The 26,287-nt window shown below is 45.3% G+C and overlaps 1 long non-coding RNA gene across 1 annotated transcript; it reads left to right on the top strand.

The window, feature by feature from the left end:
• The first annotated feature begins 1,154 nt into the window (after positions 1-1,154).
• LOC307223677 lies at positions 1,155-21,440 on the top strand. The gene is made up of 3 exons (XR_013842187.1): positions 1,155-1,372; positions 17,174-17,469; positions 20,974-21,440. It is a non-coding gene; the product is annotated as an uncharacterized lncRNA (long non-coding RNA).
• The last annotated feature ends 4,847 nt before the right edge of the window (positions 21,441-26,287 follow it).

The following is a 26,287-nucleotide window of genomic DNA, read 5'->3' as shown; positions in this document are numbered from 1 at the left end:
TCTGTAGAAAGTTGCTCATATCAAGGGAGACCAGTGTGAAAATCAGTCACTCACACAGATCATCACTTGGAATAGAAGGATTTAGAAAACAGAATTTGGGACCCCCGGTTTAGTTAGATGGATTCCAGTTCTCTTTTCCCTCACATAAAAAGGAGCTTTATAGCTACAAATGAAGAAAATGCAGAGGGCAGGGGAAGTACCAATCAAAAAAAAAAAAAAAAAAAGGTTGCCTTTATCCATCCATCCCTTCTCCAGTGCTTTCCTGAAAAATCTCTTCAGAACTTCATGAGCTTTAATATGATATGGAACATGATGGACACAGCAGCATATAAAACAAACTGCATAGTATCCCCAGCTAACATTTCATCTATTGCAATCACCTATCCTTAAAATGGGACGTGGGTGGCGCTATGGGTTAAACCACAGAGCCTAGGACTTGCCGATCAGAAGGTCGGTGGTTCGAATCCCCGCGACAGTGTGAGCTCCCATTCCTCGGTCCCTGCTCCTGCCAACCTAGCAGTTCGAAAGCATGTCAAAGTGCAAGTAGATAAATAGGGACCGCTCCGGCGGGAAGGTAAATGGCGTTTCCGTGTGCTGCTCTGGTTCGCCAGAAGCGGCTTAGCCATGCTGGCCACATGACCCGGAAGCTGTATGCCGGCTCCCTCGGCCAATAAAGCGAGATGAGCGCCGCAACCCCAGAGTCGGCCATGACTGGACCTAATGGTCAGGGGTCCCTTTACCTTTACCTTATCCTTAAAATACTCCCCAACTTTCTACTTTCTATTCTGAGTGAAACCCTTCTCTTCTAAACACGTTATTTAACAGAGTTGGCCTTTGTGAGCGTTGACAAAAGGTGCATCCAATAGACAACGCATGGTTTTTAATTTGACTGCAACCTGCCACAGAATATCCCAGCATGCAATGTCCTTGTTCAGTGTTGCTGCCAGTCAGCCATGCCTTCCTCTTCCGGAATACTCCATTCCACAACCACCCCAACTGTCAATCAACATTCCGTGACCATGGAAACATGCTCATTCCTCATTGGAGTATTTGAGGGGAGAAGAGGTTCTCTTCATTCCGCTCGCCCAAGATTTTTGGTACTTCTGCAAATTTAAGATTCCCCTGAGCATGTTGATACGTCCCTCATTGTCCATAGGCAGTCCAATTTTGTCTACGTAGGAATAGGTGCTCAGGGAATGCATCCACTATTTATACATAGCATGATTTTGTCTCTAGGAGAGAAAAAAAGTGTGCTGTATCAACATTCATGTGTCATTCTTTGCAGGAGTGTGGCAAGGTAGTCTGAAGGTTAAAAAGAAAAAAATCTGCAAAAAACCTGATTTTCTAATGAATCCAGAATCTTGGGTGCACAGTGAGTACAGAGTCCATTTGAAAATCAATCTTCAAGAGACCAAAAGGGGGGAAAGGTTTCCTAGCCAAACATTTGTGCTGTTAGAAATGTCTCTTTTTGCAGAAAGCCAGAGTCAGATGTGTAGCTCGATGGCAAGGAGAAGGGGGATATTAGGCGATCTTCTTTCATGTATTTGTATAGGCTGCTTTTCAGAAATCCTGTTTTGATTAAAGCAAATACAGATGACTTGTCATAGAATATACTTTTAATAGAACAAATAAGGAGGTGAGAATCAACAGCATTTACCCACATAAAAATACTCTGTGAATGTTTCCCGTTCCCTGCAAGCATCGCCTATGCATAGAAATTTGATTTGTAATAGAATTGCTTAAATTAAGCCTTGATTTCAAGCAGATAGCATAAGAGGAAAGAGACTAGTCCGAGCTGCTAAAAAAAAAGTGGTGTCTATTTAAATTTTAGCGATCTCACACTGTCTTGGGAGAAATCAAACGATATTGACTTTTTCTCTCTTACATGTTGCACAGAGACTCACTATGCACAGGCATATATTAGCCTCTTCAGGGTTTATTCATGTATGATATGCAGACAGTGTGCCCTGAATAACTGAGACTGTTAGCAGCATGGCTACACTACAGCCTTTTAGCATTTTAACAGTCGTGTCCTCTCCCCGTGAAATCTTCCTATTGTAGTTCTTCTTTGAGGGACGACAGACAGTTCGTAGCACTGTCTGCAAGATTATTTGGGGGAAGCAAAGACACAAAACTGATATGGGTTCATAGCTGAGATATGATCTAGCGATGCTTTCACAAAAACAGGTTTGTGGATAATCAGAGTGCCAATTACTCCCCCCCCCCCATAAGGACCCAACCATATGATATTGTTGCACACCAGCCCAGTCTCCACAGGGGTTCCTGGCATGCTTTGCCCTGGGTTTGTATTTCCTTTTAGAAAAGGAGGCACAGCGGAGACTGTAGTGTCTTTATGATCATAGAATTGTAGAGTCAAGGGTCAACGAGTCCAATGCCCTCCAGTGCAGGAATCTCAGCTAAAGCATGCATGACAGATGGACATCCAACCTCTGCTTAAAAACCTCCAGAGAAGGAGAGTCCGCAACCTACTGAGGGAGACTGTTCCACTGTCGATCAGGTCTTACTTTCTGATGTTTAGTCAGAATCTCCTTTCTTGAAGTCTGAAGCCATCTTCCACATGATAGCCCTTTGGGCATCATTCAGCAGTGCCCAATGGGCCTTTAAAACAAAAAGAAAAAGCAGCTCAGAGGCTCTGTTCAAGTACATACAGTGGTACCTCGGGTTACATACATTTCAGGTTACTGACGCTTCAGGTTACAGACTCTGCTAACCCAGAAATAGTACCTCAGGTTAAGAACTTAGCTTCAGGATGAGAACAGAAATTGCACGGTGGCAGCAGGAGGCCCCATTAGCTAAAGTGGTGCTTCAGGTTAAGAACAGTTTCAGGTTAAGAAAAGACCTCCGGAACGAATTAAGTACTTAACCCGAGGTACCACTGTATTGCCAGTCCAGACAGGATCTGCACCAATTTCCTTCTGAAAATTGTCCCTGCTGCAATTTCTCCCCAAATTTGCTGACCATCAACTGCACCCTCAGGGACAAGAGTCAGGGGGGTGCTCCTCAACAGGAAATTGGTGCAAGACCTCAACCTAGACAAGGAGCATGTTTCTGGATTGGGATCCTGCAGTTGATTTTTCTTAAGAATAAATGGAGCCAGTTAAGACAGTTTTTTAATAAACATCAATCATGCAACATGCAGTTTGCCCCTAAGACATTAAAGAAAAGCCAGAAGATTGTTAAGAAGGGGAAACCACAATCTCCTTGTGGTGGCTTGCTTGTGGTTCCTGGGACATCTGCTCCTGAAATGTCATTAGCCCCATGATTTGGCAAGGCTGTCAAATTCTTCATACTTGGTGTGGGACAGATTTCCCCTCATAAAACTTAGAGCTCTCTGGTCTAACCACTTGGTTCAGAGGTAGCCAACATGTTGCTCTCCAGGTTTGCAGGACCATAACTCCCATGAGCCCGATCTAGCATAGCCAATGAGCAGGGAAGATGGGATTTGTAGTTCAGCAACGACTAAGTTGCCCCTCACTTAGTTCAGCCTCTGGCCTGACCGTTCATGCTTTGTTGTAAGATTACTGTAAACTGCTTTGAGAGGTTACCTACATCTGAATAGTAATATATAAATGTTTGCTTGCTTGGAAAAGGACCACTCCCCTTCCAATAGCTGCTTGTCCATCGGCTGTGGGGCGGACTGCAGGGCCTGCTCCCTTCCAGGGCCTTTTCCAACTGGCCCAGGGGAAGTGGCCCAGGCCCTTATTTGGAACAAACTTTTGGGGAAATGTGGGAAGTGTTCTGCCATTGCTTCTCTGTTCCAGGTGGTTAATGTGCTTTAAAATGTCCTCAAGCAGTCGGTGGCAATTTAAATTTTTATTTCTTTTTTTCCTTTTTCCTTTGTTGGGGGTGGGTGGGTGGGATGGATATTTGGTTGGGGATTAATTTTAGTATAATTGTTCTGTTCCTTTTGTTGTTGTTGTTTTATTGGTTCTGTATAGTTTGTGTTTTGTTTTTAAGGGGCGGGATCAGGGCTCCCTGGGAGTGGGGCCCCAGCCAACATGATGGCTGGGACAAGTTCCACAGGGGGGGGGAAGCACTGGGACATCCGATCTCCGTGATCATGGGCAGGAGGCGGAGTTATGCTAAGACCAGACCATGTCATTACCGAGGAGGCAGGTTTCGTCGTTGTTTGAAGACTATCCCTGCCTCCGGGTCTGGCCTTGACCGGATGGATACTGGAATCAACAGGGGAAACCCACATGACCTGAAGGTGTTGCTGTGTAATGCCAGGTCAATGATGAATACCACTGCCATCCACGACGTGATTGTGGATGGAGGATTTGACCTGGCATGTGTGACAGAGACCTGGTTGGAGGAAGCAGATGGGCCTGTCCTTGCCGCTGCTTGCCCACCAGGTTTCTCTTATGCACAACAACCCAGGTCATGTGGGCGGGGAGAGGGGGTTGCAGTGATTTTTTGGAAGTCACTAGCTTGCACCAGGCGTCCTACTGAGAAGATCCAGTTTTCTGAGTGCATATTCTGGAAGTTGGGCAATAGGGGCCGTACAGGATTCCTTTTGGTATACTGACCTCCCCACTGCACCAAGGATTCCCTGTCCGAGCTGCTTCAGGTCGTGGCAGATTTTCTCCTGGAGACAGCTAGTTTGGTTGTCCTATGTGATTTTAACATCCATGCCAACACGACCTTACAAGGGGCTGCTCAGGACTTCGTGGAAAGCATGGCCTCCATGGGGCTGTCCCTGAATAAGTTTGGCCCAACTCATAGTCATGGACATGCCTTAGACCTGGTGTTCACCTCTAGTGATGTGGGTGATCTGACACTAAGTAAAAGTGAAACAAAAGAAGTGCCATGGTCAAATCACTTCCTGGTGCAACTGGACTTCTCCGCGACCCTTCCCCTCTGCAGGGAGGTGGGGCCAATTCGGATGGTCCGCTCCCGCCACTTAATGGATCCAAATGGTTTCCAAAGAGTGGTAGGGGATGCTTTATCCCATGTTGATGGCCTTTCAGCGGATTCCCTGGTGGCCCGCTGGAATGCGGAGTTAACCAGGGCTATCGACTGCCTGGCTCCGAAGCGGCCTCTCCGATTGCATGGAGCCCAGACAGACCCGTGGTTTTCTTCGGAGCTGAGGGCGATGAAACAATCGCTGAGACGGCTAGAGCGTCGGTGGCAGAAAACTCACTCCGAATCTGACCAGACACAGGTTAGAGCTCAACGTTGAGCCTACCAAGTGGCGATAGCGACGGCGAAGAAGCCTTTCTTCACCGCCTCTATTGCATCTGCAAAAAATAGTAGCAGGAGACTCTTTCAGGTGGTTCGTAATTTAACGGAACCACCTTTACCACCGGGGCCTTGTAAAGACCCTAAGATCTCCTGCAACGATTTTGCAAAGTTTTTTGCAGATAAAGTCGCTCAGATTCAGAAGGAGGTAGACTCCACCGTGGGAGCAGGGCTGGGGTGGGAGAGTACTAGAGCTCTGTCTGGTCAAGTTGCATGGAATCAATTTCAATCCGTTACCCCCGAGGATGTGGACAGGCTGCTTGGACGCGTGAAACCAACCACCTGTCTCCTTGATCCTTGCCCATCCTGGCTAATAAAAGCAAGCTGGGAAGGGCTGGGCGATGGGCTCTGCGGGGTGGTGAATGCTTCCCTCTGTGAGGGAACATTCCCAGATCCGCTCAAAGAGGCGGTCATTAAACCGCTTCTTAAATAACCATCTTTAGACCCGGCCAGTATGGCCACTATCGCCCAGTCTCAAATCTTCCATTCTTGGGCAAGGTGATTGAGCGCGTGGTTGCTGAACAACTCCAGGCATGCCTGGAGGATGCGGACCATTTGGATCCCTTCCAGTCGGGATTCAGGCCTCATCATGGGACTGAAACTGCCTTGGTCGCGCTGGTTGATGATCTCTGGCGAGCTAGGGACAAAGGTGAGAGTTGTTTCCTGGTTCTGCTGGATCTCTCAGCGGCCTTTGATACAATCGACCATAACATTTAGAGGGGCTGGGAGCTGGGGGCACTGTTATACAGTGGTTTTGCTCCTTCCTCCTGGGCCGTGTTCAGAAAGTGGTGGTGGGGATGAGTGTTCAGACCCCTGGGCCCTCACTTGTGGGGTGCCTCAGGGTTCTGTCCTCTCCTCCATGCTTTTTAACATCTATATGAAGCCGCTGGGAGAGATCATCAGGGGGTTTGGACTGGGTGTCCATCAATATGCAGATGATACCCAGCTCTACTTCTCTTTCAAATCAGAACCAGTGATGGCGGTGAAGGTCCTGTGTGGGTGCCTGGAGGCGGTTGGAGGATGGATGGCGGCTAATGGATTGAAGTTGAATCCTGACAAGACAGAAGTACTGTTTTGGGGGGACAGGGGGCGGGCTCATGTGGAGGACTCCCTGGTCCTGAATAGGGTAACTGTGCCCCTGAAGGACCAGGTGTGCAGCCTGGGAGTCATTTTGGACTCACAGCTGTCCATGGAGGCGCAGGTCAATTCTGTATCCAGGGCAGCTGTCTACCAACTCCACCTGGTACGCAGGCTGAGACCCTACCTGCCCGCGGATTGTCTCGCCAGAGTGGTGCATGCTCTAGTTATCTCCCGCTTGGACTACTGCAATGCGCTCTACATGGGGCTACCTTTGAAGGTAACTCGGAAACTACAACTAATCCAGAATGTGGCAGCTAGACTGGTGACATAACACTAGTCTTGAAAGACCTACATTGGCTCCCAGTACGTTTCCGAGTACAATTCAAAGTGCTGGTGTTGACCTTTAAAGCCCTAAACGGCCTCGGCCCAGTATACCTGAAGGAGCGTCTTCACCCCCATCGTTCTGCCCGGACGCAGAGGGCCTTTTCGGTAGTGGCACCCGCCCTGTGGAACGCCATCCCACCAGATATCAAAGAGAAAAACAACTACCAGACTTTTAGAAGACATCTGAAGGCAACCCTGTTTAGGGAAGCTTTTAATGTTTAATAGGTTATTGTATTTTAATATTCTGTTGGAAGCCGTCCAGAGTGGCTGGGGAAACCCAGCCAGATGGGCAGGGTATAAATTAATTATTATTATTATTATTATTATTATTATTATTATTATTATTGTTATTAGGTGAACCCATGGTTCTGACTTGGTATAAGGCACCTTACTATGTTCCTAAATCCAGGGTTTTACAAAATCTAACTGGACCACTGCACACACAAGTGTCAGTTTAATGAACTGGGCCTCCCATTTAATGAGCTTCCAAGTTGGGAGCACCCATGTATCTGCCATGATGCTCCTTTTTCTAAGCCACCATATTTATGCAAATCTCAGTGGCCACAATGGGGGCATCGGTTCCTACCAGCTGTGACCCTGGTGACCTGGAATAATATTGGGGGCAGTAGTGTGGAAGCTACTGGGTACACAAACCAGCCCCAGTTCCAATGTCTAGCAGGCTCTAGGCTGAAATTAGTATGAATGTGTGAATACTTGTCATTTTCCCCCCTTCAAAATTTGACAGCTAGAGATGAGAAGAGGTTATTTTTGCATCACTCTTCCCAACAATGGATGCGGCTGCCTTTTCTCCTCCCGTAATGCAGTGTTTTCTTTGGTGAGAGAGTTGATTTCCAGTCACTCTCTTTCGGCCAAGGTGAATGCTCAGAGATAAGGGTCGCCTGATTCCCCTTTTTTGTGCATAGGGAAAACTCTTGTGCAAGAGTGAGCTGCTGGGGGAAATTCATTCACATCAGGAGAGTAAATCCTGTGGCAATTGGCATGGTAAGTGGTTAAAATGAATATGGACCCATTGCCTGCTAATAGCACGTCAACCTTGTAGATGAAAGTGGCTTAGAAGTACTGTACTGATAAAACGGTCCTTGCACATTTCAAAATATTAGCTACATCCAGCTAAAAAGGGCAGGGAGGAGGGGGTGAGAAACGAAACCCACTGCACCTATCTATTGTGTATGCTAGACTAGATTTGTTCTGATAGATTGGGTTCCCTTTCCATAACTCTTTGCCTGGTTTAATATGCATGACAGAGAGAATGCGTCTCTGCACCAACATTGCAAAGATAACCTTGAAGAGTATAAATGAATGCACGTATTGATGGAGCAATTTGTGTTTTTATTGATTTCTTACTGCGTCTCACTGAATTCTTAGTACGAAGACTAGGCAATGGCGATTTTGCTATCAGGGATGTGCACAATAATATTTTCTTTCACAGGTTTTTAACAGCCTTAGAGAATGTACTTTTTCTATTAAATTAAACCAAAAACCTGACAGACACTCTCTGATATAAAATGCATGATGCCAAATGTGGAAACAGTAAAAATTCATCAGTAGATAGGAACCCAGAGAGCATCAAGTGGCAGCTTTGGAACATACTAAGGACCCTATTCCAATTAAAGATGTATTTCTTTTGCAGGAATTTAGAGTTACTGTCACAAATTTTGGTATGTTTCCCATATCGACAATAATAATAATAATAATTTATTATCTGTACCCCGCCCATCTGGCTGGGTTTCCCCAGCCACTCTGGGCGGCTTCCATGGAAACCAAAAATACACTAAAATATCACACATTAAAAACTTCCCTGAACAGGGCTGCCTTAAGATGTCTTCTGAATGTCAGGTAGTTATTTATCGCTTTGGCATCTGATGGGAGGGTGTTCCAAGGGCGGGCGCCACTACCGAGAAGGCCCTCTGCCTGGTTCCCTGTAGCTTTGCTTCTCGCAATGAGGGAACCACCAGAAGGCCCTCGGCGCTGGACCTCAGCGTCCGGGCAGAACGATGGGGGTGGAGACGCTCCTTCAGGTATACTGGACCAAGGCCTAGTATTGTCAGTGCTGATAGGCCATAGTTTTCCAGGATTTCAGACAGGAAACCTCTCCCAGCCCTAACTGGAAATGACTCTGCATGCAAAGCACAGAGCTGTGGCCCTTCCTATAACAGTATTTCTCAGCTTTGGGTCTCTAGCTGTTGTTGGACAACAGCTCCCAACATCCCTGACCACTGTCCCTGCCAGCTAGGGATAATGGGACTTGGCTGTGTGCCCAACCAAAAGCCAAGTAATAGCCCCATAGATTCCACCCAGTGACAGCTTGATAGCTGCATAGAAAAACCAGATAACTAACATAAACAGCTAAGAGGTTGGGTCTTTAGTGTTAAGACCAATATATGTTATATTGTTTGCTAAGAAAATTATGTGTCTATAGTTATTTCTGTGTGTAATTTGGTATCTGTGTTGTTGTTTTCTTTTTTCTTGTTGTATCAATAAAAAATCATTTTTTAAAAAAAGAATTTCCCAGTAGTCTGGTTTTCTGGGGTTAGATGTTCTCAGCATTTAGTTCGTATGCAGGCAACTCCCCATTTACACAGGGGTTATGTTCCGAGGCGCCGTGCACATCAGTGAAATCGCGTATATTTGAAACATCATTGAAAAAGCCTGCCAACGTCCCGCCTGTGCCCCTTTCCACCCGTTTTTGTGACTTTTTGTGATGTTTTTATGTCACTTCCAGGTCAGCAACGCGCGCATGACATCATAAGCACGCGCCGCCGCGTGAGGGCCAACCAAAGTTCTTGAGCTTTTTTTAGCATTTTACCCCAGGATTTATACTACCACGAGGCCGGATTAAATCAACCAGTGATGAATCAGCGAATAAATGTGGAAAACTGCTGGCTTGGCAAATGAAAAAAAGACAGAAACTCAACACTATCACAAACTTGGAAGTAGAAGGAAAAAATATACAGGATCCAGTGGAGATTAGAAAATGCTTTCAGAGGTATTTTAAACAACTATATACACAGGAAATCCAAAAACAAATGGACATTGATCATTTTTTAAAAATAAATGGATTACAAAAAATCTCTCAAGAAAATAAACTAATGTTGAATTACAAAATAACGGAGCAAGAGATGGAAGGTGCCATTCAGAATATGCAATTGGGTAAATCTCCAGGACATGATGGTTTGACTTCAAGATACTACAGATCATTGAAAGAATTGATAATACAGCCATTAAAGGAAGTGTGTAACAAAATATTGGAAGGGAAAAGGGCACCAGAGTCGTGGAAGGAAGCTTATATTACACTTATACCGAAAACAGAGTCTGAGAAGACACAGCTTAAGAACTACCGCCCCATATCTTTGCTTAATGTGGATTACAAAATTTTTGCAGATATTTTGGCCAAAAGATTAAAAAAGGTACTAGTAGAAGAAATTCATAAAGATCAAGCGGGCTTTCTCCTGGGCAGACATTTGTCTGACAACACAAGGAACATAATTAACATTTTAGAAAAGTTACAAGTGAACATTAACACTAAAGCAGTTTTGATATTTGTGGACGCGGAGAAAGCCTTTGACAATATTTCTTGGAGTTTTATGAAGAAAAACATACAGGGGATGGGGGCCGGTCAAGGGTTCGAAAACGGTATAGGTGCAATTTATTCAGAACAAAAGGCTAAATTAATTGTGAACAACGTAGTGACGGAAGAATTTAAGATAGAGAAAGGAAGACGACAAGGTTGCCCAATCTCTCCATTGCTTTTTATATCGGTCCTGGAGGTGCTCTTAAATATGATTAGAAGGGACCAGACAGTTAAAGGTATACAAGTTGGAGCCAAACAGTACAAACTGAAAGCATTTGCTGATGATTTGGTTTTGACATTACAGGAGCCAGAATCCAGTACCAAAAAAGTATTGGAATTAATTCAAGAATTTGGCCAGGTAGCGGGCTTTAAGTTGAATAAGTTAAAAACTAAGGTTTTAGAGAAAAATCTAACAGTGACTGAGGGAGAGAGATTTCAGAAGGAGACAGGATTAACACTGGTTAAGAAAGTGAAATACCTAGGGGTTAATATGACTGCTAAGAATGTGAACCTATTTAAGGATAACTATGAAAAATGTTGGATGGAAGTGAAAAAGGATTTAGAAATATGGTCAAATTTGAAGTTATCATTGCTAGGCCGAATTGCTGCGATAAAGATGAATGTATTGCCAAGGATGTTGTTTTTGTTTCAAACATTGCAAATTTTGGATAAAATGGAGTGTTTCAAGAAGTGGCAGAGAGATATTTCTAGATTTGTCTGGCAGGGCAAGAAGCCTCAAATAAAATTTAAGATATTAACTGATGTTAAAGAAAGAGGTGGATTTGCCCTGCCGGACTTAAAACTTTATTATGAATCAGCCGCATTTTGCTGGCTGAGAGAATGGATGCTTCTTGAGAACATTGACGTGTTGGATTTAGAGGTTTCAACAATGTTTTTGGGTGGCATGCATATTTGTGGTATGATAAGGTCAAAGCACATAAAGCGTTTAAAAACCATATTGTCAGAAAAGCACTGTTTAATGTTTGGATAAGATATAAGGACTTGCTTGAAAATAAAACCCCAAGGTGGCTGTCACCAATGGAAGCGAAAGCTCAGAAAAAGCTCAATATGGAGGCCAAATGGCCGAAATATTGGGAAATTTTGGAACAAGAGGGAGACAGACTAAAATTGCAGAGTTTTGAAAAGTTAAAAAATAGAGTGCGAGATTGGCTTCATTATTACCAGATAATGGAGGCATATAATTTGGACAAAAAAATTGGCTTCCAGGTGGAAAAATCAAAATTGGAAACAGAACTGCTAGATCCTAAAATTAAGAATTTATCAAGAATGTACAACTTGCTGTTGAAATGGAATACTCAGGATGAAACGGTGAAATCTGTTATGATTAAATGGGCACAAGACGTTGGACATAATATTATGATGGCTGACTGGGAACAGTTATGGACCACAAGTATGAAATTCACGGCATGTAATGCCTTAAGAGAGAATATAATGAAAATGATATACAGGTGGTACATGACACCAGTCAAGCTTGCAAAAATCTATCATCTGCCCGATAATAAATGTTGGAAATGTAAAGAGACTGAAGGTACATTCTTTCACCTTTTGTGGACGTGCCCAAGGATTAAGACCTTCTGGGAGATGATCTATAATGAAATGAAAAAGGTATTTAAATATACCTTTCTGAAGAAACCAGAGGCCTTTCTCCTGGGCATGGTCGGCCAATTGGTGCCAAAGAAGGACAGAACTTTCTTTATGTATGCTACAACAGCAGCAAGAATACTTATTGCAAAGTATTGGAAGACACAAGATTTACCCACCCGGGAAGAATGGCAGATGAGGGTGATGGACTATATGGAACTGGCGGAAATGTCTGGCAGAATCTGAGACCAGGGAGAAGAGTCGGTGGAGGAAGATTGGAAGAAATGTAAAGACTATCTACAGAAACATTGTAAAATTAGTGAATGTTAGAAGGATGTTGGAATGAAGTTATGTGGTTTTAGCAGAAATGTTATAAGGGTTTAGGGGAAAAAAGACTGTTAATTGGTGAAAGGAGGGAAAGTAAAGTTACATTATATTAAGATAAATTACAGAACAAAAAGTGGAAAAGACTATTTACAGAAACACTGTAAAATTAATATCTCTTAGAAGGATGTTGGAACAATATTATATGATTTTAGCAGGAAGGATATAAAGGATTTGGGAATAACTGATTGTTAATTGGTGAAAGGAGGAAAAGTAAAGCTACATTATATTAAGACAATTTACAGGACAAAAATTTTAAAAGAGGGAAAGGATTTGCTGAAATAGATAATAGACCTAGAATACAAAAAAGGGAGGTGTGAAGAGGTCAAGGAAATAAGCTAATGAAAGACTGGTAATGAGGAGATCTGATGCATTTTCTTTTTTGCGTTTTTGTTTTTGCTTAATGGGTTTTATTTCTCTGTGTTTTTTTTCTCTCTTTTTTATATTGTGGTGTGTTGTTTTCTTTTTGTTTAATGTGGTATGCTTATTTTTTCTTTCTGTAATTGTTGAAACTTTAATAAATATTATTTTTAAAAAAATATCAACCAGTGACCAGCAAGCCGGATTAGGCCCCTGAAACGGACTTTGGACATGCCTGATCTAGTAGAAGAGGATACTGAATGACAAGTTTCTTTGTAAGTCAACGCCTTAGCTGGCCAGTTAAGCACCCTCAGCAGCAGCTCAACGGATGAGCTAGGCTACAATAGCTACAAGAACAACAAGCCAAAGGGAGGCTGGAAGCTGGAGATGCAATAACATGTTTGCTCTGTGCTGGACTTTTTGGGCTCCCCTGGAAACCTAAAGGGGAAGCAAGATCTATGAGAGGGTCAGTGTCATGAGCTCCTCCATCCAATGCTCAGGTTGTATATATGTGTAAATAAAGCAATATATCCTAAAAGCACTACGGTCTCTGCTGACCTTCATTCCAAGGAAACCAAACCTGAGGTAAGCACTTGAAACCCATAGAGCAGGCATGGCCAAACTCAGACCTCCAGATGTTTTGGGACTACAATTCCCATCATCCCTGACCACTGGTCCTGTTAGCTAGGGATGATGGGAGTTGTAGTCCCAAAAACATCTGGAGGGCCAAGTTTGGCCCTGCCTGCCGTAGAGTCTCTCACCATGCAGAGATTGAGGTGGCATTTAACAGTATCTACAGTTCTGTCGGGACGGGGGGTGGCGCTGTAGGTTAAACCACAGAGCCTAGGACTTGCCGATCAGAAGGTCAGCGGTTCGAATCCCTGTGAGGGAGTGAGCTCCCGTTGCTCGGTCCCTGCTCCTGCCAACCTAGCAGTTTGAAAGTATGTCAAAGTGCAAGTAGATAAATAGGTACCACTCTGGCGGGAAGATAAACGGCATTTCTGTGCGCTGCTCTGGTTCACCAGAAGTGGCTTAGTCATGCTGGCCACATGACCTGGAAGCTGTATGCTGGCTCCCTCGGCCAATAAAGCGAGATGAGCACCGCAATCCCAGAGTCGGTCACGACTGAACCTAATAGTCAGGGGTCCCTTTACTTTACCTTTACAGTTCTGTCTGAGAAACAACTGGAGCCAATGATTTAATATGTTTCCAGAAGCCCAACCTTATGAATAATGAACTTGTGATCCATGCTGAAAACAGTATTATATTATAGCTAGAGTCACACAGATACTTTGGCCACAAGACATGTTTCACTATCAGGCTGGGAGAGTGATTTGCTTGTTTGTTTCTGTGTACCGACTGCAGAATTTAGAGGTGTTTCATCCCATTTGAGGGTACCTTCATCATGTAACTGGTTTTGTTGTTTTGGGGCATTCAATATGGAAATGGCCTTGTTGCAATTACTATAATGATCTAGCAACCTCTCCCTTGTATTTCGAGTTTTGAGCCAGCAGAGGAACCATAAAGCAATGTGATTAACTCTGATTGTAAAACGCCCTCCACATAACAAAGATATAAATTATTGGCTCTCTTAACAACTGCAAATCACTCTTATCTAGCAGCATTACAATGTATTTGCCTGCAGTTTGACTTTTGTGGGCTATTATCCGCCTGACCTTGTGTGTGCAACACCAGTGCTATGTTCCTTCTTCTAGCGCTCAAAAAACATGCGTTCTTCCATTGCTAGTCGGATCATGAATGCTTTTGCCTGCTAACTGCCTGCTCCTGAGAATCTTGATCAGTTAACAGGTGTTAAAATAAGTTACATGCGCGTAATGGAACAGAGGAAACTACTTTCAGTAACAAGGTTTTTGCTGAAACAGGCCCCATTGCTATAAGGTGGGCCAATATTTTTATACCCATATTACAGATAGAAAACTGAGGTTGTCAAAGGGCACCAACACCCACTTATCCACTTGCCTTCAGCAGGACTTACATTTGAATAGACTTGCATAGGGGTGCACTGCTACCCTATTGGCTGCTAGATTGCATTCCTGCACACACTCACTTGGGAGAAAGTCATATTTAAGGCAATGGGGCTTCCCTCTGAGCTAGCATGTAGAGCAGTGGTGGCCAAACTCAGCCCTCACGATATTTTGGGACTACAATTCCCATCATCCCTGACCACTGGTTCTGTTAGCTAGGGGTGATGGGAGTTGTAATCTCAAAACATCTGGAGTTTGGCCACCACTGATGTAGAGGATTGCCCTGGCAGCTGACATTTTAAACCTTGTTAATGGTCATGACCACAGTAAGACTTGCTCCCAAGTAAACATGAACAGGACTGAGGTGTTGGTTAACCTGTGACAGTGGCAAGTTTCAAAGAAAAGGGACTTTCTCAGTGTCTTAAAGGGCAATCCTTTGCCTGTCTACTCAGAAGTTATAAGCCGACCCAAATATAAGCTGAGGCACCTAATTTTACCACAAAAAACTGGGAAAACTTATTGACTCGTGTATAAGGCGGCTCACCACACCACAAACCTGGTGGTGGCGGCAGTGGCGGAGGAAGAAGAAGCAGCCCGAAAGGACCCTCACTCAAGTATAAGCCGAGGCAGACTTTTTCAGCATTAAAAAGGTGCTGAAAAGGTCAGCTTATACTCGAGTCTACATGGTAAATGCCACTATGTTCTTTGGGACTTACTCCTATGTAAGCGTGCATAGGATTGTAGCTTTAGCCAATATGCTACACCAGGCCTCAATGTAATACAAGAGAAAGTCAAAGTGACGTTGAGGCTGGCACGAGGTATAATATCAAGCATAAAGACCATATTACAGTGGTAAGTAGTGAATCTTGAAACTCTTATTGGCTTTTTATGGCTATCACTTATGTGGTCTGCAGCTTAGAATTATTTTTCTGCTGCACTTTAACAAAGTGATTTGTATGATGAAGGGCTTTTACATCAGTGGAGGAGGAGAAATGGCAGAACTCTTAACTGGGATAGGGTTATATTCAGCTGGAAGCTTACCAGCTGTACTGAGAGTACAGTAGAAATTAAGACCACCTCAGAGCTAAAATTATGTAGTTTATGTTCATGCAAACTTACTCTTGCATACCACCCCAATCTCCAGGTGGTACAAGATTATAGAAATTCTGGACATGCTTACCCAGGGTTTATGATTCCTTTTGGAAATGAGGCACTGCAGGGAGTGTGGTGTCTTTATGATATATCGTTTATTTACACATACAGACAGCCTGAGCCTACAATGGAGGGGTTCACAGCATTAAACACCCCCAAGAGGGTCTTACTTCTCCCATAACCGCAGTCCTGGATCTCAGCAAATATCAGGCATGGCTCTGACTCTCTCCCTTCCCAGCATGCTACTTTTGCATCCAGCTTCTAGCCCACTTAACTCAATTCTGGTCTTTTGTCTTTCTAAATCACAGACCATTGAGGAGGGAAGGCTTACCCATTGGTCCTCTGGCACAAAGCCACTCCTTTTGTTCCCTTAACGACCCATATTTAACAGGCTATTACCAGGCTGACTTGGCTATTCCAGAAATTTAATCTGTGCTGGAACCAGGAATTAGAAGTAGAGCTCAGGCATACAGCCTACCTCCCCCCAAAAACTCACAACACTATGAACAGTACAGTCTGAAGCACATCTGCTCAGAAATAAATCCCAGTGGCTTTAACAGCCAAGCAAGTCTGCCTAGGATTGCAGCCTCATTTAGCGCCCTGTATTCTTCCTGGCGCGGGTGGCACTGTGGGTTAAACCACAGAGCCTAGGACTTGCCAATCAGAAGGTCGCGGTTCAAATCACCCGACGGGGTGAGCTCCCATTGCTCGGTCCCTGCTCCTGCCAACCTAGCAGTTCGAAAGCACGTCAAAGTGCAAGTAGATAAATAGGTACCGCTCCGGCGGGAAGGTAAACGGCGTTTCCGTGCGCTGCTCTGGTTCGCCAGAAGCAGCTTAGTCATGCTGGCCACATGACCCGGAAGCTGTACACCGGCTCCCTCGGCCAATAAAGAGAGATGAGTGCCACAACCCCCGAGTCAGCCACGACTGGACCTAATGGTCAGGGGTCCCTTTACCTTTACATTTATTCTTCCTGGCACTCAGACCGTGTCCCTTAATTCCTTGATTCCCTGGGCTGCATTCTACAGGCAATTGTGCAAGGTACAGGGCTTTTACAAGCATGAGAGAGGAAGCTTACACTAGGTATCCTCATCAGTATGAGTTAAACTTGAAAAGGAAGATTCAGGTAGGTAGCCATGTTGGTCTGATCTGACGCAGTCAAAATATATCAAAAAAATTAAAAAAAAGGTCCAGTAGCACCTTAGAGACCAACTAAGTTTGTTCTTGGTATAAGCTTTCGTGTGCATGCACACTTCTTCTGAAGAACTTAGTTAATCTCTAAGGTTCTACTGGACAATTTTTTTTTATTTTTTGAAAAGGAAGAGTTCACCACTGGTTTTGAAAAACAGCTAAACTAAGTTCTTGTTCCCAGGGGATGGTTGTGCTTCAATTTGCTCCAGCCAGAGAGCTGGCCAGTCTCCATGGGATGGGTGGCTTCTCCTGCCTCCTCTAACAGCCGTCTGTGTTTGTTATTTTCCTTTGGCTTCTTTGGGAACCTGCTACAGAGGACACAAAGCTGTGTGTCCATTGCTTTATTCACCTCAATGGAGGCGAGAGATCAGTACACTAATCTGATCATGAATATCAGAGGATGAACCTCACGGGTGTCGCTGGCAGACTCTCATCAATTTTAGCGGCTGCAAATTGCATCCAGAGGGAATATTTACGGTATGTTATTTAATTATACTTATATCCTTATAATTATACTTATATGTGGAAGAGCAGGGAGCCAGCGTGGTGTAGTGGTTAAGAGCGATGGACTTGTAATCTGGTGAACCGGGTTCACTTCCCCGCTCCTCCACATGCAGCTGCTGGGTGACCTTGGGCCAGTCACACTTCTCTGAAGTCTCTCAGCCCCACTCACCTCACAGAGTGTTTGTTGTGGGGAAGGAAGGGAAAGGAGAATGTTGGCTGCTTTGAGACTCCTTCAGGTAGTGAGAAAGCGGGATATCAAATCCAAACTCTTCTCTTCTTCTTCTTCCTGCCTTTTAGATAATTTTGATACATCCAAGGAAGTTTAGGAATTGAAGTCTGTTGAGGGAGCCACGTTCCCTAGTCTCCCACCCATGCTACAGTTCCAGGATGTCTTGTGGAGAGAGAATAGCTGCTAAACCATGCTTAGTTTGCACATGAGCCCATAGAAACATTCCCTGTCACTTATTGGGTCCATACCAGAAAGAAGCAATATAATATAATAGGTTGTGGTGTGTGCTTGGTTACAGACAGTGTAGGCTGGCTCCTTTGATTGCCCCACCAACCTTAGTTTGCTCTCCGATTAACCCCCCACCTGCTGCTTTCTTACTTATAAGCAGTCAGGGACTGGTTCTGCCTGTCATTGTTTCTGGCTTAATCTACTGTTGGCCTGCCTGGCTTCTGACCTACCAGCAGCAGCCACCATTTGTGTAGCACCCAAAACACTTTCTCCGCTTTGCACACATGCCTAGTGGCCCAAAAAGGTTGGCAACCCTGCACTGGATCCACAGGAAAGGAAATGTGGGTGACAAACAGATGCAGCTTGGACTCTTAACAGGCATAGCTAAAATGTGGCTCCATGAGAGCAACGGGTGGTGTGCCAACAAATTTTCACTCAGAGTAGACAAAATTGAAATGAATGGAGCTAAGTTAGTCATCTTCATTCATTTCAGTGGGTCTTTTCAGAGCAGGACTACCCTGTGTTAGCCTTTCTTCTAACGCATACCATGCCAAACTTCACCCTAGCCAGCATTTTTAAAAAACCCAACATTTCAGAGGCAATGAATGACCCAGTAGATCCATTTTCAAGGACGTTTCCCGACTATCAATTTTCCCCCACCTTGGTATCGCATCAGAAATGCCAAAGAAATAGAATTGCTGATGATCAAGCCAGACAGCAGCAATCAATCTCCATACACTGGTTTGCATAGCATTTTCAGATATTTTCAAACTGAGCCGTCTGGTTTAAATTCTTGGCAAAATCACAATAATAAGAGTACTTAGTGTTTGTATAGCACATTTCAAATGCTGCAAGTGCTTTGCTCACATTATATCTGAGTAATCCTGACAGCAGTCCTGTAAGGTAGGCTACTGTTGTTGCTATCTCTGTTAGGTAACTGGGGGGCAGGAAAGGACAGGAGGAGTCTACAGTGTCGTCAGTTGTGCAGGATGGTCATTTAACAACATGCATGCATGCACTGTTGGGATGCAGCCAAGGGATCGGGGGCAACTGGCAGACCCCCAGCTGGCTCCCACCCACCGGCCGGTGTACCAGGCGATCTGCAGTCCTTGGTGCAGCATCAGCGACTCCAGCTTCCGAAGCTAGAGCACGCTACTCAGCAGAGTAAACACTACGCAACAGAAGTGGCAGGGAGAGGCTGTGATGAGCATATTTACAAGCAGTTTATTCAGCATACATCGGGACAAGAGGTAAACATGTCTTCTCTCCTTCGGGTCCAAGCAAGCAAGCACCCAAATGGGTGGGACGCGGGTGGTGCTGTGGGTTAAGCCACAGACTCGCCGATCAGAAGGTTGGCGGTTCAAATCCCCGCGACGGGGTGAGCTCCCGTTGCTCGGTCCTAGCTTCTGCCAACCTAGCAGTTCAAAAGCACATCAAAGTGCAAGTAGATAAATAGGTACCGCTCCGGCGGGAAGGTAAATGGCGTTTCCATGCGCTGCTCTGGTTCGCCAGAAGCGGCTTAGTCATGCTGGCCACATGACCTGGAAGCTGTACCCTGGCTTCCTCGGCCAATAAAGTGAGATGAGCGCTGCAACCCCAGAGTTGGTCATGACTGGACCTAATGGTCAGGGGTCCCTTTACCTTTTTATACACAAACGGAAGTTCCCAACAAGCTGTGCTGGGGTGTAAACAGGCATGTGACACACAACAGTCGTGCCTGTACTTAAGGTGGAATGGAATATCCTAACATGCACAACCCCTTCCCCAAACCCATGGGGATTGAGGCTAGGCATGAATGCTCCCCTTATGCTGATCATTAATTCTAGAACTGGAGATCAGCACATAGGCATGAGCTCACAACCACAGGGGCTTGGTATTTGGGCTGAAGTGAAGCAACCTGCCACTAAAGGGCAGCGGCAGAAGATATGCCCGCGCTGCCCAGGGCGGGCATGCTCCCAAGGGGTGCGTGGCATGGAGGGTGCCTGTGCTGGACCTGTGGGTTACCCGAGAGATGAGGTCCAAGTCCGGTCCATGGTCAAAGGTGTGACATGGAGGCAGTCCGTAGTAGCTGAAGCTGGGTGCAGGGCACCGAGTTGGGTGTAGTCAGGAATAGGCATGCAAGCAGGGAGCCAGGGCGGGTCAGGAGCTCCGGCAAGAAAGCAACACAGGGTTCAGGCAGGAACTAGCAACCAACAATGTTGCTCCCGCTACTTGGGACTGAGGCTGGCCGGCTTTTATCTGCCCTGAGGCATAAGGCAGCCCCGATCCTCTGGTGACTTGCCTCTCCTGGCCTGGAGGCAAGCACTCCTCCTGTGGGAACTTAGTTCCCTCCGCCTCTCTGCCCTGAGCCTCTGCAGCTCAGGAGAGGCTGGAAGGTTACCGGACCCAGAGGCAACCTCAGCTTCCTCTGACGGGGCTGAGAGTGGAGCACCTGCAGGTAATGGGTCCTCCATCACCTCAGGAGCCAGAGCAGACTCAGCTGATGCCCTCACCTGAGAACCCAGCACAGGTGAGGACCCTTCAGGCTCATGCCCCAGTCCCGGCTCAGCTGGTTATGGAGGCGGGGAAACCTGTGCAGGCTGGGATTCCTCAGGTTCAGCCTCCGAGTCCAAATCCCAGGCCATCACACTGCCCTCCCAGGCGCGGGATAGGCACTTGGGTGCCTGGAGTGGCGTGTGTGCCCTGCAGCCGGGAGCAAGGTGAGCCAACCATGGGGTGGAGAGAGCCACCAATAGTGGACATTCAATGCCCTGCCCACCCGCAACTCCCAAGCCTCCCCCAGGCTGTCAAAACGAAGGGGGAAGGGAGGGAATGCCACCACCAAAGCGCCGCAGCTCCTGCCCCGTACCCAAATGGCTCAGAGTAGGCTTGGGAGTCGCGGGTGGGCGGCGTGCCGAATGTCACCCCACTCAGTGAGGGCACCCAGGGCGGTCCGCCCACCCCACCCTCCTTTCCTATGCCCCTGCTGAAGGGCTGTCTATGGACCTCCAAACCTTTCTGATTCCCTTTTTCCTCCATAGGATTCCTTATGGTGCAAGGTAGACTGCAGGATGCAGTGGAGGGGAAAGAACTCTGGTGTGCAATTGGAGCTCCGCTTCTTCTTCTTCCGCCAGATTCCCTGCAAGAAGATGAAAGGAGAGGGAGAGATGTCTCAGCAGCAAGTTCCTCGCAAAAATACAGTATAAAAAGAGCCTGTGCATTGCGCAATGGCGCGCATGTTGTTTTCGGGGGTGCAGTGGCATTTTGCATCTTGAGACTTTGAGCAAGTGTGAGGCAGAGCTTGCAGGACAGCTGTGCGTTGACACTGTTTGTGTTCCCAGGGATTGCAGTTTTCGTTCTGTTTGTTGGCCTTTCGCATAGCCAAGGCAGAAAAGGGGTGTTGGATAACTTGTCAAAGAAACTCTGAATAAAATATCTCATTTATGGCCACTGAGACACATCAGCTGAACATCACATCATGAGTTATTCATCGTCTTTTGCCAGGCCTGAATACTGTACATCCACACTGAGGTGTGTTTAAGTTTACGCAGTTGTGTGCACTGGCCCTTTGAGGACCACTGTTTCATATCTGAACCAGTACCATATGTCTGGTTTATTTAGAACTGGCCATCTTCCTTAACAACGCTATTCTTTTTACTGATTATCCACAATACATGCATAAATCCCTTAATTAAATCAAGTGAGCGACAGAGAAGATAATGCAATAATGAGTGAACACAATCATAGCCATGAGCCACTCTGTAAGTAAAAATTACTAAAAACAATTAAAACTGTGTCACCTGCATTTTACTTTGTTTTATTTGGGAATGACATTCTGTAGGCTATCATTTCAAAATCCATAGCCATGCATTGTGATATTTGTTTTCATTTTTGTTTTTCCTGTGACTTTACTAAGGCAAATATGAAACACATTTCAAAATAGAGCTATCAACTCATTTTCTACTAATTATAACTGCCAAGTAGTTCAGTAAATGCAACTCACTATTTTTCTTCACACACACACACACACACACATTTGGGTTGAAGCTTTCTGATGTTCGCCAGGTGAATTCCATGCATAATGTAAGACAGGCAATGTTGTTTGCATAATAAGCTATTTTCTACCCCAGAAGCAGAAACATTTTATCACTATAGAGAAAACTCAGATTATGAATACATTTTCCATATATATAAGTTGATTTATGTGAAAATTACCAATAAAAGCAGAGTGTAGCCATCAACAAAATGTTTGCTCCCAGCTTAATGTTCTCTGAAAGTTACAAATAAATATTTACCGCACCCCACTAAATGCAATATTTTTAATAGGATACAGTCTGCAGAGTGGTGCCAAGTGCCCTCCTAGCTCAGGGTGCCTCACACCTGACATGTCTTTCCTGCACAGAAAACCTGCATTTATTTCAATACCAGAACATAGTATGTTTCACACTATGGAGAGAAGTTGCAGTTGGCCATTGCACCAGATGTACAAACCAATGTGCTCATCACGCATGGTGGTCCACATTTGGGCTTCATACATTACAAAATTATAATAATAGTAGGATGGAAGCATCCCATTGTGGCGTTTGCCCTCCTAGGTGGGTCATAAAGAAAGGGTTAAATGAGTGTGAAGTGATTGGCCTGTGGGAACCCAAGGGGAGGAGTTAGAGCTAGAGTTGGAGGTGTTGGAAAGTCAGTTGGGAGTTGGAGAAGGAAGAGGGAGGATAAGTTTGTGGGTTGGTCGAGTTGTGTTGTGAGAGAGTGAGAAAAACTGATAGGAGGAGTCAGATAGACAGTTGGGATAATCAGTTAGCAGTTATTAGGAAAGGTATAGGCCGGTATAGAAACTAAGATTAAGAAACTGACAAGAAAAATTATGTGAAACCATAAACTTGTTACGGCTTATAAAATAAACTTGCGTATTTGATTTAATGTTAACAACTGTCTGGACTCTGTGTGTACCCAAGAGAAACGGGTTGGTGGCAGTGGGAAAGCAATCACAGTGGTGTCACAGGGATCAATAGACCGTCAAACGTCCGGGGACCCTGTGTGATCGCCACAAAAGTGTCAGCAGCGGTGGGATAACAATACCCACCACCACAAAATTGGTATGCGTGTGTTGGGATAACATCTATACGCCGGTGGGATCCAATCAATACCCTGTGGTGGGATATTTAGATTGTTGCTACTATCCATCACAAAAGTGACGGCAGCAGCGGGATCCAAATCAATACGCTTGAGGCGGGATCAGATAGATACGCCTGTGTTGGGGAAAACAATACACCTGGAGGGTGACAGCTATGATCAGGTGACATGATCATCAGGTAGATGAAGGGAACGCAGTGGATGTAGCCTACCTTGATTTCAGCAAGGCATTTGACAAGGTGCCCCATGATATTCTTGTACAGAAGCTGGTAAAATGTGGACTTGACTATGCTACCACTCAGTGGATTTGTAACTGGCTGACTGACCGAACCCAAAGGGTGCTCATCAATGGTTCCTCTTCATCCTGGAGAAGAGTGACTAGTGGGGTGCCACAGGGTTCTGTCTTGGGCCCGGTCTTATTCAACATCTTTATCAACGACTTGGATGATGGACTCAAGGGCATCCTGATCAAATTTGCAGATGACACCAAACTGGGAGGGGTGGCTAACACCCCAGAGGACAGGATCACACTTCAAAACGACCTTGACAGATTAGAGAACTGGGCCAAAACAAACAAGATGAATTTTAACAGGGAGAAATGTAAAGTATTGCACTTGGGCAAAAAAATGAGAGGCACAAATACAAGATGGGTGACACCTGGCTTGAGAGCAGTACATGTGAAAAGGATCTAGGAGTCTTGGTTGACCGCAAACTTGACATGAGCCAACAGTGTGACGCGGCAGCTAAAAAAGCCAATGCAATTCTGGGCTGCATCAATAGGAGTATAGCATCTAGATCAAGGGAAGTAATAGTGCCACTGTATTCTGCTCTGGTCAGACCTCACCTGGACACAGTTCTGGGCACCACAGTTCAAGAAGGACACTGACAAACTGGAACGTGTCCAGAGGAGGGCAACCAAAATGGTCAAAGGCCTGGAAACGATGCCTTATGAGGAACGGCTAAGGGAGCTGGGCATGTTTAGCCTGGAGAAGAGGAGGTTAAAGGGTGATATGATAGCCATGTTCAAATATATAAAAGGATGTCACATAGAGGAGGGAGAAAGGTTGTTTTCTGCTGCTCCAGAGAAGCGGACACGGAGCAATGGTTCCAAATTACAAGAAAGAAGATTCCACCTAAACATTAGGAAGAACTTCCTGACAGTAAGAGCTGTTCGACAGTGGAATTTGCTGCCAAGGAGTGTGGTGGAGTCTCCTTCTTTGGAGGCCTTTAAGCAGAGGCTTGACAACCATATGTCAGGAGTGCTCTGATGGTGTTTCCTGCTTGGCAGGGGGTTGGACTCGATGGCCCTTGTGGTCTCTTCCAACTCTATGATTCTATGATTCTATGATTCTATGATTCTATTATTCTATGAGTCTATGACAGCCAGGAGCCAATCATCTGCCACGGCTTGCTATTAAAGCTCCTGTCCCTCACTTGTCACTGTAGGACGCCACCAGTTTCTCCCTCTGCATCTCCAGACTTTGTGGCTGTCTGCTGCAGGTGCTTGCCATTCCCCAGACCGTAGCTGTCAACTTTTCCCTTGTCTTGCGAGGAATCCTATTCGGAATAAGGGAATTTCCCTTTAAAAAGGAGGAACATTGACAGCTATGCCCCAGACCTGGCTGAGTGCCCCAAAATGGGATTCAGAAGTGATTATGGGTGATTCCCAACTAAGTCATACTCCCTACATTAATGGACTTTTAAGTCCATTGATTGACTAAAGGCTGCAAAATATGCTGAGTAGACCTGCTGAAATTAATGGACAGTGGGTCTGCTCTGAGCACAGCTAAGGCTGAAGGTCACTTGCAGTCTTTATACACTGCTGGGCAAACATGGCTACCAGATCACAGAAGGTTGGTCTATTCTCCACCACAGCTACTATAGCACTGCACTTCCCCCATTTTAAACGTCAAAAGTGGACCCGCTGCTTAAATGCAATGCAGCATTTATGCAGGAAAGGCCAACTCGATGTTATGTGACGGCCATTAATCAATCCTTCCCCTACTCCTAATTAACTTGACTGGCTTTACTGAATGAAGAGCGAATCATAGATCATCTATATATTTATTCGACGTCTTGGCTCTCACGGCTTCTCTTGGAGATTAAGGGAGATCACCACAGGGCAGCTGTTAAGTTGCGACTTATCCTTGCAACAGGAGCGGAGGAAAGTTAAGCTGGCCCTTCCCAGCATTGGCAAAATGGGGGCTTCACTCCGAACGAGTTTATTCAGACAATATTTTCACGAGACACTAGGACATTATTGCATGTGTTTGGTTTTAGCACTTTGCTCTTGGTTTTCACCTTTGACCTCCAGCTGCTGTCCAAATGCTGAAGCTGTACCATTGCCGTTTATGCTGGGAATGGTTACCTCTTCGTAATCTAAGGTTTTCATTATAACTTTGGTTTTAACCATGAAACACGGTTATGATGATGAAGTGCTTGCTTAATTGGTGATTGGTTGAAGGATCCAAGAACTTGGAATGCAGGCCAGGAAGTTGTCTAGAATATGTGTTTTTTATGTATGTCAGGGACTGGCTGGATGAAGGGGGGGAATCTAGCCAGTGAACCCCATTGGGAAGCCTCCTCCTCAATATATACATGATGATTAAAAGTAAAGGGACCCCTGACCATTAGGTCCAGTCGTGGCCGACTCTGGGGTTGCAGCGCTCATCTCGCTTTATTGGCCGAGGGAGCCGGCGTACAGTCATGTGGCCAGCATGACTAAGCCGCTTCTGGCGAACCAGAGCAGCGCACGGAAATGCCATTTACCTTCCCGCCAGAGCGGTACCTATTGATCTACTTGCACTTTGACATGCTTTTGAACTGCTAGGTTGGCAGGAGCAGGGACCGAGCAACGGGAGCTCACCCTGTCGCAGGGATTCGAACCACTGACCTTCTGATCGGCAAGTCCTAGGCTCTGTGGTTTAACCCACATCATGTCCCTTACATGATGATTAGGGCTCTGGAATTTATAAAAATGCCCCAAACCCACTTTTGCTCCCATGTCAGCTAACATCTATGCAAAGTGATGGTGATGATGATGTGATGATGAGTGCTTTTTTTCTGGGGGTACTCGAGGTTTGCAGTGCTGGCACCTTTTTTCTAGAAGAAAAACACTTATAATTATTATGAATTTAATTTATGTATTGCGCTATACCCGCAGGTCTCGGTATATACAGTGGTACCTCGGGTTACATACGCTTCAGGTTACAG

The sequence above is a fragment of the Podarcis cretensis genome, assembly GCF_951804945.1.
Source record: "Podarcis cretensis genome assembly, chromosome: 9".
In the NCBI taxonomy this organism is placed as follows: domain Eukaryota; kingdom Metazoa; phylum Chordata; class Lepidosauria; order Squamata; family Lacertidae; genus Podarcis; species Podarcis cretensis.
The sequence above is the reverse complement of the archived record's forward strand: the minus strand, read 5'-3'. Positions and strand labels throughout refer to the sequence as shown.